Source organism: Micromys minutus (genome assembly GCF_963924665.1).
Source record: "Micromys minutus genome assembly, chromosome: 11".
Taxonomy (NCBI): domain Eukaryota; kingdom Metazoa; phylum Chordata; class Mammalia; order Rodentia; family Muridae; genus Micromys; species Micromys minutus.
Window position 1 is genome coordinate 17759763 of NC_137980.1, and position 16226 is coordinate 17775988.

Below are 16226 nucleotides of genomic sequence, written 5' to 3' on the forward strand. Positions count from 1 at the left end.
CAAGCCTCACCTTCACAACTTCATGCAGTGGCTCTCTGGGCCTCCACACAGGATATCCCTGACACACACCTGGCCCCAGCAGCTTACCTTAGCAGCAGAAGGAGAATTCAGAATCCCCTTTTTTGTATTCTTCACTCTTAAACCAGAAACCTGTAGCCAAAGCTGCCCCGTTCTGCTGCTTGCTGGAGCTGGAACATGTCCTCCTTGTTCAATTACATCTGCATCAGCTTTCTGTTGTTGATGGCTTCCTTTACTGCTTTACTGCCTAAGCTTTGTTTTAACTCCTTCTTACAAGTGAGAAGCTTAGCTGGGTGGGATCTTGCCCTGAGGTCACCACTCACTTTATTTCATTTAGCACCAGGCTTTTCTTTAAATGACACAGCAATGCCCCACATTTTGTCTTAGTCAATGTTCTATTGCTGTAAAGAGACACCATGATCACAATGACTCTTGTATCTAACAGCTAATTTCGATACATGGGCTGTGAGACTTAAGCTTGAGGTAATAGTAGTATCACCTTCTTAAGAAGTCCATAAATCAAAGCTCCATCTGGAGGACAAAGGCTGTTGTGGTTGCCCTCAGGTCCTCAGCATATTTTAGGGTGTCTTGAATAGAATAGCCTCTTACAATGTAATAAGGCATGAATGAATGAATGAATGAATGAATGAATGCAAGGCCAATGCTCTTCATTTTCTTCCTGATTTTGCTAATTCAATCTGAATTGTGCAAAGAGTTATAGTGATAGGAACATGAAGGAGAAAGAAGCCAATACCACTGAATACTTGTGACACACCAGAGAGCAAGAGCTTCCCAGATATCATTTCTTCTAATCCTCCCTGCCATTATCCTAAAAATTACCTCTCAGAACTCCCTCTTTTTTTTTTTACAACTGAAGAAAATAGGACAGAGAACACCATAATTATTCCCTTAAGCCTTATCCATTTTCAAATGCTACTCACATTCCATTAATCCCTGTTCTCAAGTAGCAGAAGAGAAAGGCTTATATAGATAACAGAAGTGTATGAAGTAGCCGAGAAGAACCATGAAAATTTTCATCTGGGCTTTATTTAAAATCAGAGCATAGACATGTAGCCAAAAAGCTTATATTCAAAACCCTTCTTGATCACTCACTGGTTGTGAAGCCCTAGGGATATTTTTTTTTCAGTTTTATTGGATATTCTCTGTATTTACATTTCAAATGTTATACCCTTCCTCTCCCCCTACTACATTCCCTCCTCCCCCTCAACTTGCTTTCATGATTCCCTCTCCCAATCACCCTCTCCACCTCAGTGCCTTGGCTGGTGATGGTATTGTTCTTCCCATGAGGTTGCAAATCCTTCAGCTCTTTTAGTCCTTTCTCTAGCTCTTTCATTGGGGTCCCCGTGTTCAGTCTGATGTTTAGCTGTAAGCATCCTCATCTGTATCAGTATGACTCTGGGAGAGCCTCTGAGGAGACATCCATGTCTGGTTCCTGCCAGTAAACACTTCTTGGCATCAGCAATAGTGCTTGGGTTTGGTGGCTGCATATGGGGTGGTTCTCCAAGTGAGGTAGTCTCTCTCTCTCTCTCTCTCTCTCTCTCTCTCTCTCTCTCTCTCTCTCTCTCTCTGTGTGTGTGTGTGTGTGTGTGTGTGTGTGTGTTTGTATGTGTGTGTGTGCAGTCACAAACATGCCACAGTCTAGATGTGAAGGTCAGAGGACAATCACTGCTCTCTACCTAGTGTGACACAGGGCTTTTTATTCATTGCTCCATGCACCCAACTCTCTGAACCAGAATCTTCTGGGAGATTTTCCCACTTCTCCCTCCCATCTTGCCTCAGGAGTTCTGGGACTACAGATGTGTACCACCATGCTGGCTTTTCATGGGTTCTAGGGCTCCAACTCCAGGTCCTCGTGCCCGCATAGCAAGCACTTTGGTTGGCTGGGCATCTACTCAGCTTTCCCATATGCAGGATTCTAACGTACAGAGCAGATACAGATGAAACAACTACAGGAGGGGCCGAGATGGACGGGGTTGGAATTACACTGGCTTAGCCTCATATGATATTATTACACTGACCACAAAGCACTTTGCGCATATGAAAAAGCGACAGCTTCTAGTTTTTAGATAACCTTTGAAAAAAGATTTGACTATTTAAATTGAACATCCAAATGAATGTGAGAAGAGACTAGAATATGTGCTGGGGAAACCTACAGCTCTATAATGGGTTCCAGGAGAAGAAGGTCTCTGTTGGCCACTTCCCACCTTGAGCCCTGTAGGGAATGTTTCCTAGATTCTCTAGCAAGGTATCACAAAAGGCAGCGTTCACACTCCTCTTCTCCTACTCCAGATAGAGACTTAGGAATTTTACAGCATTACAATTAATGCCTGTCCCTATTTACCAGTTGTATGTCATTGGGCCAGCCCTCTCCTTTCCCCAAACTGTTTGCTTGTGTGAAAGGGGTGGGGTATGTACTTATTCATTCACAGAGTCATTATGCAGATTAGAAAGAGATAAAGGATGCACCTGTAGGCATTCCGTATCTAAACATTAAATAAATGTGTTTCTTGTTCACCAGTGCTAGCTGGAAATCTAGGAACACTATTAACCCACCAGCTGGGCAGCTAACAGATGCTAACACCAAGGACAACGCAGGTGATACCACTGACACTGAGCCTAATGCTGGAAGCCCTGCATGTCGTATGGCAAGGCCCTGTTCAGAGGCTGTATGAACCCCATGGCACCGGCTTCCTTCAACAAAGCAAGTCCTACCACTGTTACCATTTTAAAGTGAAAAGACAAACCTTAGCAAGCCTGAATGGCTTCCCATGTGTTCCCAAACATGAGATAGCTGTGTATGAAGAATCAACAAGTGTTTGCCAAAGTAAGATGAGATCGGCTGAAAAATCTACCGGTGGTCAGGATCATTTAGGAATTGGCTTTGCTGCCACCATGTTGCTCCATGAACATAAGTTCCGTTAATTCTTGCAGGGGGAGTGGGGGGCGCTATTTGGTGCCTGGTAGAAACCCCAAGATATTCCTGAGGCTATTGTGAAGAAAGATGTTGTTTGCCTGAGTTCTTTCTTGGTCCATTTGTCATTTGTATATAGGAAGGCTAGAGATTTTTGTGTGTTAATTTTTTTGTCTGCTACTTTTCTGGAAGTGCTTATTAGCTGTATAAGTTTCCTGGTGGAGTTTTAGGGTCATTTATATATAAAACCATATCACAAGCAATAAAATATACTTCAATTTCTTCCCTTCCAATTTGAATCCCCTTGTTCTCCTTTGGCTGTCTTATTTCTCTAGCTAAGACTTCAAGCACTGTATTGAATATGTATGGCAAGGGTGGACAGCCTTGCTCCTGATTTTAGTGGAATTACTTTGAATTTATCTTTATTTAAGTTGATGTTGACTGTGGGCTTGGTGTAATAACCTTTTCTATATTGGTGTATGTCTTTTGTATGCCCAATCTTTCGAGGACTTTTATCACGAAGAGGTGATAGACTTTTGCCAATGGCCTTTTCTGCATCTAATAAGATGATTGTGTGTGTGTGTGTGTGTGTGTGTGTGTGTGTTATCTTGGTATGATTATATCATGGATTACATTTATCAATGTATGTATGTTGAACTGTCTTTGCATCTCCAGGAGGAAGCCTACTTGATCACAATGGATGGTCTTTTAGCTGTTTTTGAATTCAATTTGCAAGTAATTTAATGAGAATTTTTACATCCTTGTTCTTAAGGGAAATTTGTAACTCTTTTTTGAATCTTTATATATGTTTAAAATAATCAGAGTAACGTGGACTCACAAAGAATTGAGTATTTATCTTTTTGCTTCCATTTTGTGAAACAATTTAAGGAATATCGCCATTAACTTTTCTTTGAAAAGTTTTGTCTACAAAAATTCTAATTCTGCAAAATAAATCATCTGGCACTGGGCTTCTTTGGTTAGGAAACTCCTAATTGCTGTGCTTATTTCAATGGTGTTATAGGTCTACTTAAAGTGCTTATGTGATTTTGATTTAACTTTGATACATGATATAGATTGAGAAAATTATCCATTTCTGTTAGAGTTTCCAATTTGTTGGAGTACAGGTTTTTAAAGTATGTCCTTATGGTTCTCTGGATTTCCTCAGTGTCTGTTGTTATGTCCCCTTTTCATCTCTAATTTTGTTCATTTGGATCTTTTCTCTTATCAACTTTTAGTTAATTTGGCTAAGGGTTTGTCAATATTACTTGTTTTCTCAAAGAACCAACTCTTTCTTTCATTGAACTTTTATACTGGCTTTTGGTTGTTTGTTTGTCTCTTTTTTATTTATTCAGCCCTGAGTTTGATTAGTTCTTTCCATCAACTCCTTTTGGGTGTGATGTCTTCTTTTTGTTGTAGCATTGTCAGGTGTGCTGTTGTTACTAGTGTGAGATGTCTTCTTTGTGTGTGCATGGAGGGGTTGGCAAATCGTGCTATAAACTTGCCTCTTATAACTACCTTCATTGTGTCCTATTAAGTCCCTTTTTGGTGTGTTATATATTCATTTTAATTCAATTATAGAAAGTTTTTAATTTCTTTCTTATTTTTTGTCTTAACCCATATTTTTTCACTCAGAAGTGAAGTGTTCAGTTTTCATCAATATGCATCAATCTGTAGACCTCCTGTTGTTTCTGTTGTTCATATTCAGCTTTAATCCACGGGGATCATATGGGATGCAGAGTGTTATTTCAATGTTCTTGCATCTGTTGAAACTTGTTTTATGTCCAGGTACATGGTCCATTTTGGAGAAAGCTACATGAGCTGCTGAAAAGAAGGTACGTATATTCTTTTGTATTGGATGAAATTTTCTGTAAATATCTATTAGGTTCATTTGTTTAATGTCAGTGATCACCACAATTTTTTTGTTCATGTTTTGTTTGGATGGCCTGTCTATGGGCAAAATAGATTTTGAAGTCGCCCACTTTTGCCGTGGGTGTTGACATGTAAGCTACAGTAGTATTTCTTTTATGATCTTGGTTTTCCCTTTTGTTTAATGACTAGAAGTTAAGAATTGCAGTTATTTTCTTTGTAGATCTTTCCTTCAATGAATATGCAGTGTTCTTCTCTATCTTTTCTAATTAGTTTTGGTTTGAAGTCTCATTTGTCAGATACTAAGATGGTAACACCAGCTTGCTTCCTAGGTCAGCTTGCTTGGATTATCTTCATCCAAACGTTTACCTTGATGTGATGTCTATTCTTGATGTAAAGATGGTTTGCTTGGATACAGCAGAAGGGTGGATGCTAATTTCAAATCCATCCCATTAGTCCTTATCTTTTAATTGTGGAATTGAGAGAGAGAGAGATTGTTAATATTGAGAATAATCAGTGAACAGTGTTTATTAATTCCTGTTATTTTGTTGTGGTCATTTGGGGATTTTCCCCACTTGTTTGTATTTAGTGGTCTGATACTATTTATTCCTTGTGTATTCTTTGGGGTGACTAGCCATGTCAGGTTTTACTTCTAGTGCCTTCTATAGAGCTGGATTTGTAAAGAGATGTTGCTTAAATTTGATTTTATCACAGAATGCCTTTCTTTCTCCATCTATTGGGATTGAAAGTTCTGCTAGGTATAGTAGTATGGGCTGGCATACATGGTCTTGCAGAATTTGTAGAACATTTGTCCAGCCCCTTCCACCTTTTAAACTCTCCACTGAGAATGGAGGTTGTTATTATCATGTGTCTGCCTTTCTATGTTATTTTGTGGCTTCTTTCCCCTGGATCTTTTAATATGCCTTCTTTGTTCTGTGCATTTAGACTTTTATAAAGATGTAATACTGTTTACTTAACTTCAAAAACATCTCAGCATTCTAAACATAAGAAAAAAAATAACAGAGTGTTGCAGATCGCGTTTAGGTGCAGAGGGTCTTGAACGTCCATGGACGCAATAGTTCTTCACTTTGCTGACAACGATGAGTTCTACAGTTTCTTTAAAAAGTTTAAAATCTACTGCACTTAACTAAAGAAAATCTAACACTTCTTATGCCAGCTGACACCCCCCCTACACAACAGCGAGTGTCAGCAGGATGCCATGCCACTATATACAAAAACAAGACATTCTGAAGCTAAATGGATGCCCACTGCAGTATCAACAGGTCCAGCCTGAGCTAGGGCCCCCTCTAAAAAACATCTTCCCCTCATAGCCTCCACGTTAAACAAGGAGCATCAAGAATCTGTCTGGGTTGTTTTGCTCTCTTTACAAACTATAGATATGTAGACTTGACAACTCAGGACTTCTAGCCAATGACCATATGGTTAACACTACCTTACAAGTTGAGAACAAGGTGCCAGTAACCTCTCCAAATGCCTTGTCACATCAACAGCAAAGTGCACTGAGTGAGGAGGGCGCAAGAGTGCCTTTCATTTTAAAAATATTTGGAGCTATGCACAGCTTTGATACAGTTTCAGGGTGTTCTGGACACCCATGGCCACTTCATGTCAACCACTGACTCTTTAAGAAACTACAACATGACTGTGATCAGATTTTATAATTAAACCTAACAGGGGCAACAGACAGGACTCACATAAGAGATGTGTCGATCACAGCGCTCTCCTACTCGAAGGTATTCACAAGGAGACAGTTTTTATTCATCTTCCTCCTCCTTTTCTTCTTCTTTTTCTTCTTCTTCTTCTTCCTCCTCCTCTTCTTCTTTCTCCTCTTCTTCTTCCTTTTCCTCTTCTTTCACCTTTTTCCGGGCAACTTTAGTAGGCCCCTTGGTGCCATCAAACTTCCCTTTAGACTTACAGTCAACAACATTCTTCTAAATCTTCTCCTTCAGCTTTGCTGCCTTGGTAACGTAAGGTTGCTTTTCATCATCACTTAAGTTATTCAACATCTCCAAAGGGGATTCCAGGGTTTGTGGATTTGATCTTGGGGCAGAGTTCGGAGCAGAATAAGAAAAATCCAGATGGAGGTCTTTTGGGGGCATTTGGGTCCTTCTTCTTCTTGCCTCCTATAGCTGGTCTATATATAATCTTTCATCTCCCGATCATAGCGTACTTTATCTGCCCTTGCCATTTCATCAGACTTTGATTTCTCTTTGCTAGACATTGTCTTCCAGGTCTTGGAGCACTTCTTGGAAAACTCTGCAAAATTGACTGGGACCTCTGGGTTTTTCTTCTTATATTCTTCCCTGCATGTCTGCACAAAGAAGGCGTAAGCAGACATCTTGCCCTTTGGTTTCTTGGGGTCACCTTTAGCCATCTATATTGTTCCCTAGCCTAGCATTTAGACTTTTGATTGTTATCTGGTGTGGGGAATTCTTTTCTGGTTTATTCTATTTTGTGTTCTATATGTTTCTTGTACCGTGACAGGCAGCTTCTTTTTCGGGTTAGAGAAATCTATGATTTTGTTAAAAATGCCTTCTGTACCTTTGACATGGGCTACTTCTTCCATTTCTATTATTTATAGTTTTTGGGTAAACAATAACACATCATCTTAAATCCCTTCTAGAACAATTTAAAGTGACTTTAAATTCATCTTAAGAAATGTTAATTACTGACATCAGATATTACTGCAATTACAAGCATTGCTTCATGCAGACCTTTCCAGACTCACAAAGCCCTTAAATCAAAGTTAATTTAGACATCCTTTCTTTCATCCAATTGATTCAAGGGCAAAAAAGCTGAGTTCTAAGTTATTTTGTTCAGACTCATACTGTCACTCCAGAAAGAATTTTAAGAAGGCAGTAGCTAGGAGAAAGTAGCAGGTGCATTTGAGAAAACATGTCTCTGAGTTCTCCAAATTATTCCTTAGAGCCAGAGGCAGAATATCTAAAGATGACGCTGCCGTGTGTATTGATTCCAGGGATGTGGGTATCTTCGGTACACTTCACATTTTGTCAAAGATTATAGCTCACGTCTCACTGTCTGTCCAGCATTTTCTCAGCCTCTTTCTAGACTGATCCCATTACAGGCCTGACTGTGTTCATGTTTACCATCACAGATGTCTTTATTGAAACAAAAATAGAAACATTTCCATTTGACGCATTATAATCAAACGACCCTATTAAACACAGCCAGTTCTTCTGCCCTATGAATCACGTTGGCTGCATTGTGCAGCATCGCTGATATTTTTAAGCAAAAAAAAAAAAAATTCTCACTTAGTTCTGTTAACAGAAATACTTTCTTTCTCTTTCTTTTGTTACTCATTTGTCCTGAAAAGTTCCTTGTGTTTTTTGTGTCCTTTAAAGCCAGAATATCAATCCAATTCTGGCCATCATCCCAGGAGAGACTGCTGAACCCATTAGGCTGAGAGGGTTTCATTGTGCGCTGCAGTGGAAGATTAACTGGCTAGGATGACTTCATATGAAAGGACTGGAATAAATGTTCACACCATTCCTGACACAGCACCTAACATGAGGCAAGAGGGCAGACATGTTTGACCTAGACAGGATCCTCGCCTCAAAAAAAGGGTACAAAAATTCTGAACAAGAGCTCATATACATTTTATTTAAATGAACTAACAAAGGACATAGATATTCCTGAGTGCCAGGGTCCCCATATAATTTGTTGGCAGCACATTTATCCTCTAGGCCAGTGTCCTCTCAAGGGTACCATTTTTCTTCCTGAGCTAAGTCACGGGCTTGGCCGTTCTTTCCTTGTAGTTGCAATTGGCCGAAGGGTCTCCCCTCTTCTCCCTCCATGGGGGGAGGTGCTTCCTCTGTACTTTGTGCCATCACACAAATACAGGCAATCTTCCTGCCAGTGAAAAACACTACCAATTTCCCCATGACCTTCACAAAGCTTTATGAAACATTACAGGCTGGTGAGATGGCTGAGCAGGCGTGGTGGCTTCAGTGAGAATGGCCCTCATAGACTTGTATATTTTAATATTTGGCCCCTACTAAGTGGACCTGTTTGGGAAAGATTAGGAAGGTTAGCTTTGTTGTAGGAGCTGGGGTGGGCTTTCATAAGCACATACTATTTCCAATTAGTGCTCGCTCTCTCTCTTTCTCTCTCTCTCTCCCTCTCTCTCTCCCTCTCTCTCGCCCTCTCTCCCTCCTCCCCCCCCCATCTGTCTCACGTTGATGGATCAGTTGTAAGCTCTTACTGCTTCAGCACCACTCCTGACTGCCTACTGCTGTGACCACCATGATGATAATGGACTAAAACTGTAGGCAAGTCCCCAATAAATGCAAATTGCCTTGATCATGAGGTCTCTTCACAGCAAGAGACAGGGAAAAAAAAAAAAAAACTAGGTTTGGTGTGGGGTTTCGAAACCTCAAAGCCCACCTCCAGTAACAGACACAACTCCTCCAACAGGATCATACCTTCTAAGTCCAAACAGTTCCATTAACTGAGTACTAAATATTCAAATATATGAGTCTATGGGAGCATTCTTATTCAAATCACCCTCTGGTCAATTTTATGTATCTACCTGCCTAGACTATAGTCCCCCAATGAGTCAATAAATCACTAACCTTAGTGTTGCAGAAAATAGTTTTGTGACTAAAGTCTATATAATCTACTTACTTTAAATAAGGGAGGTCACTGAAGGGAGATAATTTTAGTGGGCCTAATTCAATCACCTTAAAGGCTCAAGGACTCCCCTTAAAGAAAAGAAATCCTGTCTATGGTTCAGGACTTAAATCCTGGTTGAAATTCCAGCCTGCCTTGCTGACAGCTGCCTGGGGACTTCTAGCTTGCCCAGCCAGTCCTCACACTTGCACATACTGATTATTTTTAAAAGGTCCAGGGCAAGAGAAAGAGAAAGGAGAGAGATAAGGGGAGGGAAGGAGAGAGAGGAAAGGACACAGAGACAGGAACCTATGTTAGGTGAAACTTTGAGGTTATCTTGAGGGTGTTGGTTACTCCCTTATTTTTTATAAACACCATGACTAAGTCAAACTGCAGAAGGAAGGGTTTATTTGGGGTTTACAACTCTAGAGGGGTTGGGCCTGTGATAACAGGGTCAGCATGCCAACAGGTAGCAGACAAGGTGGCTGGAGCCTGGATTTGAGAACTGAAGGCTTACATCTTAAACCACACATGGGAAGCAGAAAAATACAAACTGAGGATGGTGGGAAGTTTTAAAGCCCCAAAGCTCATCTGTAGTGACACGCTTGTGATGTGGAAACTTAAGGGTTCGTTGGAAAGTCAGTTGTGCTGGATGGTGTTTGGGTGGGGCAAACAGGTGAAGGAGTGTTTTCCTGAAGCAGAGACAGGTGGAAGGATGTTCTGTTAAAGCACATGAAGGGACACACGATGAAGGGTTCTTTGCTAACAGCATGCATGTACTGGTCCACCTTACATTGCGCATTCAAGCTCCATTTGTCGGGACTCCATAGAGAGAAACGCACCAAAAAAAAAAAAAAAACTTCTGGTGGTGTGCTGTGGTTTCTTGACACTTCTGCAGACTCATGTGAAGTTTTGCTAATACTTGTGTGCTGATGCAAGGCCCATGAAGGATTGGGGGGGGGGGAGGTGTAAAAAGGGCTCAAGAGACAGTGACAGGAGCTTGCTCATATAGTTAAATACTTCTTGGTCTCGAGTCTTCTCTGATCTTTGCTTCATCGAGAGAGGCACAGCTGAGAACTTCTGGTGTTTCTGGTAATCCTGGTCCTCCTGATGACTCCTGCCAGTTTGGCTGAGGCCTGGCTGTTCCTGCTAAGTTGTGCAGCCACGGATGCTATCCTGACACTACTGAACTGGACTGCTGGTGTATCCAGGAAGTGTTTGTGAGTGGACTGAGCTGCTGCTGCTGACCTGTGAACTGAACTGCTGGTTTTCTGACAAAGCAGATGAGAGTAGCTCCAAAGAACAATTCCTAAACAGGTCCACATTTTCTGTATCCTTTCATTCCCAATACCTCTGGCATGTAGTGGACCGTAAGGGAGGTTAAAGCATTTAAGAACCATCATTAAAAGTAAGGTTTGAAAAATTAAAGTTACACACTTGATTTAGCAAGGCCACATCTCCTAAGCCTCCCCAAACAGTGTCAATTGGGGACCAAGTATGCAAATGCCTGAGACTATTAGGGACATTTCATTCAAACCATCACAGTGGGTAAATTACTGCTTTTAATTTTAATTACCTTATTTGTAAAACAGAACTAGTAAGAGATCCTCACAGGCTCACTACAAGATTTGTATTTGATTATATTGAGACAAAGCATTAAGCCTGTCAACTCGTATGACTAGGCCTTTTTCTATCATCATCATCACCATCACCATAATCATTAATAAAAAGAAAATTATATCTATAAGCTTTCCCACAGGTCCCTGAAGATTCTTTCCCGCTTGGAGTTTAAATCTGATTCTTAGTGAATTCTGTCTGGAGATCCTAAGTCTACCTTTGTAGCCCCCAATGGAATGTGTCTCCTCCATTGCTCTCATGCTTCCCATTAGAGAATTTCAGCACAGCCCTTTGCAGTCACTTAGCTCTGAGCTGGTGGGAAGTCTACAGGGGCTTGACTAGCTAGACTGGACTGCGGCAAGGCTCTCTCAGCTGTGGGCGTTCAAGCATCCTCCCTGGGGTGGCTGCAGTAGCTGAGACAGCAGATAGGCTCATTATCTCCCCCGCCTGTCTCATATCCCTCTTTCCGAGAAACCCGGGAATGGCTGGGATTAGTGGGAGCCACTCAGTAAAGAACAAAACCCAAAGTAAAAATCAATTCTACCCTGTACCTTTTGGTAACATTTTGAGAATCCAGCCAAGTCATCAGATAAGCTCAGAGGCAAGAAGAGGCTTGCCTATCTACTCTGACACAGGGGAGCTATCAAGTGGGGCTACAATGCAGAAACTGGGACCCATCCTTCCATTGCATCCCATATGTACAATGAATACACTTTTTGCTTCTCCAAGGCAGGCTGAAACTTTGCAGGCTCAGTCAGAATTAGTAGTCATAACCATGCTGCATCTGAAGGCCTGTGGCCAGCAGGACACACCAGTACAGATGTCAACCTCTTTCTCAGAGAGAATAACAATGATCAATATAAAACATTATTAGTCACATCTAACTCTCTTGATTTGAAATACCATCTAACTATTTCCAAGATATTTGGCAATTTCCATTCTGCTGTTTTGTTTGGTATATGATATTAATGTGTGTAATAGCAACTAAAATGCCCAATCCAACTAATTGTTGATAATATTAGTAACTGCATTTTTCATAGACACACGCAATTAATGTGAGACTCAGCCCAGTTTCAGACATAATAAATCATGAAGCATCTTTTGTAACTTGTGGAGTACGAGAGAAAGTAAACTGATCAGAACATAAGAAACCTTTGAAGCCATAAGTGTTTGATAATAGCCACGTAGTGAGTATATACAGGAAAAGGGACTTAGAAGCCACCACTGGGACTCTTTGATGTTAGTCCTTTGCCTTGGGTCCTGGCTGTATAAAGAGAAGGCAGATAGCAGACATTCCTTGCTCTAGTCGACCCTAGCATGTTGGACCTCTGCAGAATAAAATGCTCTTTGCTTTTGCAAACTATTTGAGTCTGGGATACCATTCTTCTGTGAATCATGGAGCCTGACACAGGTTGGATCTTACATTCCTTTATGTACAGAGTTGAAACCACCAGGAATTCTGCATTTTTATGCCAGGTAAATTGAGTCCCTGGCATGGGTCCCTGTCAGTTTGCTGGGTTTTGCTTGTTGTTTTTTGTTTTTAATTAGCCTGTTTCAAAATTCACCTTGCTTATTTGAAGCATAACACAAGTGTCTCCATTTGGTTTGATATGACCTTTTAGGACTAGTCCAAGAGCTCAGTCCCAAACAATGGGAGTAGTTAGGTAAAGCTGTGCTTTACAGTAAACCAGAGGAGAATCTGCTATTAACCACCTCATGCCTATTCATGAGTACGCATGCCTATGATCAAAATCAGGTGCATTATGGGAAGAAACATGCCCAGTAAAAACTGATTATATGGACAAATCTATCAATCAAAACAGGAAAACATTTCACTGCATGCCCTTAGTAACCAAGTTCTTTCTTCTCTTGAGCCCCATAAAAGGAAGCTGGAATAAGCAATGTCCTCACGTACTCATGTGGTCATCAATCTTGACAGAGTATTCTTTTCTGTTTGTACACCATTAGACTGTGCTTTCTATGGACTTTAAAATAACAGGTGATAAAGAGCTTTCTGGTTCAGAACGAGAGAGAATTCTGGGAATGCCAACACAGGGACACAAACACAAACAACCTTTATTGTTGCCCAGAATTTGATCTTCATGACAAAAAGAATGGCTACGATGTCAATAAACATTTAAGCTCGTTATTTGGTGTCGCTTCTTTTAAAAGATATTTATTCTATCTTTATGTGCATGAGTGTCCTTTTCATGGGTGTGTGTCTGTTGCAAGTTATCTTCATACTTTTGCAAATCTACGTGATGCCTTACTGCCAGCTCTTTTGGAAAGAGGCCAAGAATGTGGAAACACTCACACCCATCCCCAGACACCAGCAACACATGTAAGTATATGTTTAGGGCGTAAATAGCAATCCTCTTCTCCATCCCATTGCCATTCCTATTGTGTCTGTTTTGTCTGAAGTGCACAGCCCAGAGCTTCTGGGACGAGGCTACACAATGATGCTGTGTCTTGGTTTCCCGGTAGGTCTCTGACTTTGTCAAGGTTCTTCAAGTTCATCTTTTTTATTTGTAAAATGGCAAGAGTAGTAATTCCTCCTTGGAGTATTCTGAGAAAAAGCTATTGGGATGTAGCACAAATACTCAATAATCATGAGCCACTGAAACATTGGACCGTGTCATTCCAGTTTAGTTTTGTACCCTGAATGCAGGTTAATTTTGGTTATTGAAAACCAACTGTTTTCAAATGTAAAAGTAGCCCATATATGCATTTATCAATTTCCTTATTTTGGGGGAGGCATAGTTCTTGTAGGAAACATGAGATCACCTCCACCATTCCAGGATGTACTATCGTTCCTATTCCTACAAACAAGGTCAAAGGATGCCCCCAAAGAGTGAAGAGCTTCCTGCTCTTCATGGCTAATGGAGGGAGAAGTAGAGACTTCTAATGACAACCCCCGAGAGCCGCTTTGAACAAAAACCCCAGCACGTTGCTTGGGAGAATCTAACTGGCTTTACTAATGTTCCTCTTAGCTTTGGAAGTGTTCCTGCCTTCTAGAAAATTAAACATTGCCATAATACTATAGTTAAACTTTTTTTTTTCTTTTTGCTCTTTTGGTATTTTTTTAAGTACCTTTATTTTTTGATTGGTTATCTTATTTATTTACATTTCAAATATAAGCCCCCCTCCCAGTTTCCCCTATACAACCTCTCATTCCTTCTCCTCCCCCTGCTTCTATGAGGGTGCTCCCCCCACCCCTCCACCCACTCTCACCTCATTGTTCTAGCATTCCCCTACCCTGGGTCATCAAGCCTCTACAGGACCATGGAATGCCCCTCCTATTGATGCCAGACAAGGGCATTCTCTGCTACATATCCAGCTAGAGCCCCCCCATGTGTTCTCTTTGGTTGGCGGTTTAGTACTGGAATCTGGTTGGTTGATATCATTGTTTTTCCTATGGGGTTGCAAACCCCTTCAGCTCCTTCAGTTCTTCTCCTAACTCCTTCATTGGGGTCCCTGTTCTCAGTTCGATGTTTGGCTGCAAGCATCTGCTTCTGTATTTGTCAGGCTCTGGCAGAGCCTCTCAGGGGACAGCTATACCAGGCTCTTGTCAGCAATGCTGGATTTCTACGGCTGTGATAGAACACAGTAATTGGAAGCTTAGGGAGGAAGAGCTAGTTGGCTTACACTTCCACATCAGCAGGACAGGAACTCAAACAGGAACCTGGAGGCAGGAACTGGTACAGAGGCCATGGAAGGGTGCTGCCTACTGGCTTTTTCCTTGTGTCTTTCTCAGCTGCTTTTTTATAGAATCCAGGACCACCAGCCCAGGCAAGGAGTTGCCCACTGTGAGCTGAGCCCTCCCACATCTATTGTCAATCACAAAAATGCTGCACAGACTTGCCCACAGGCTAAGTCTGGTGAGGGTGTTTTCTCTACTGAGGGTTTCTCTTCCAGAAGGACTCCAGCACACCTCAAACTGGCAGCATGCTCTGAGAGCAAGTCTCATTTTTTTTAAGTCAAATCCAAGAGTTCTGTCTCAAATTAATGACTTAAATTGTTGGCTGACCTTGGTCTCCTGCCAGGGAATTCAAAGTCATGACAACTTTGAAGATATATGAAGAGGTTGGAGGCCCTCCTTATTAACTTGTAGTTATTATTGTTTCATGGAGGCAGAACTTCTTACAATACATGATGATGATGATGATGATGATGATGATGATGATGATGATGATGGTACTAATCAATTACAACAATACAAAGAGTAATAATTCATAAGTTAATTATCTCCCTAGATATTAGTGTTAAAATTTGAGCCAGAATTGCCTGTGATTTTCAGTCTTTTCAATAATAATATATTCTCTTTCCATTAAAGACAAAATCTTCTCTAAGAAAAACGAATGCAAGTAAGAAACAACAAATCTAACGAGATTTGGTCCATGAATGCTCGTTATTTCATTTGGGCTGAGGGTGGGCTTTCATTCTCACCCCATGTTGACTCACTCAGATGAAAGCCATTGTTTGCTATGAGAGACTTAAAGAGCCCAGCAGAAGCAGAGCCTCCCTTCACACTGAGAGTGTGGGAACCTTCCTGTTCTCTTCCTTATACAATCCTGATCTACAGCCAGATATCAACCAACCCAAGAAGGCGGCATATGTATCATGGCACCCAGTCAAAATATCAGGCACACCCCAGATTCTCCTTGTCCTTTTCTCTTCTGCAAAAGAGAGCCATTCCCCCCTTCCTAAAAGCCTCTTCAGGTTGCATACATACATTATCCATACACACTCTAACCTATATCTCCCTTGATGTCCTTCTGAACTGTCTTAACTCAACTAATTCATGCTCTGTGGTGTAAAAGACCAGAAACCTAGATCACAGTGACTAAACTCAGCAAACACTGTGTCAGGGATAAACTGTGAAATTGGTCCTTCTGCATCCTGTGGAGGTGCCATCTATGACATGTGGCCCTCACAGCTGTCCTAGTAAGAGATGACAGGGAACAGAGACATCCCCCTACTCTTATTCACTTCGGACTGGAAAGTGTACATCCTTTTGTTTTTATTTCTTGCCGAAAATTCAAGAGATAGTCTCAATGCAACTGCACAAACTTTTCCTGCCTGTCTAGGAAGAGGAAAAGAAATATTGTCTCTTCCACAGATTGATTTGCATGAATATGTGTTTCTG

General features: G+C 41.2%; 1 pseudogene across 1 annotated transcript; it reads right to left on the minus strand.

The window, feature by feature from the left end:
- Positions 1-6588: 6588 nt before the first annotated feature.
- Positions 6589-7208, minus strand: LOC308427098 (high mobility group protein B3-like; annotated as a pseudogene). The gene has a single exon. The product of its transcript is annotated as a high mobility group protein B3-like (transcript).
- Positions 7209-16226: the final 9018 nt, after the last annotated feature.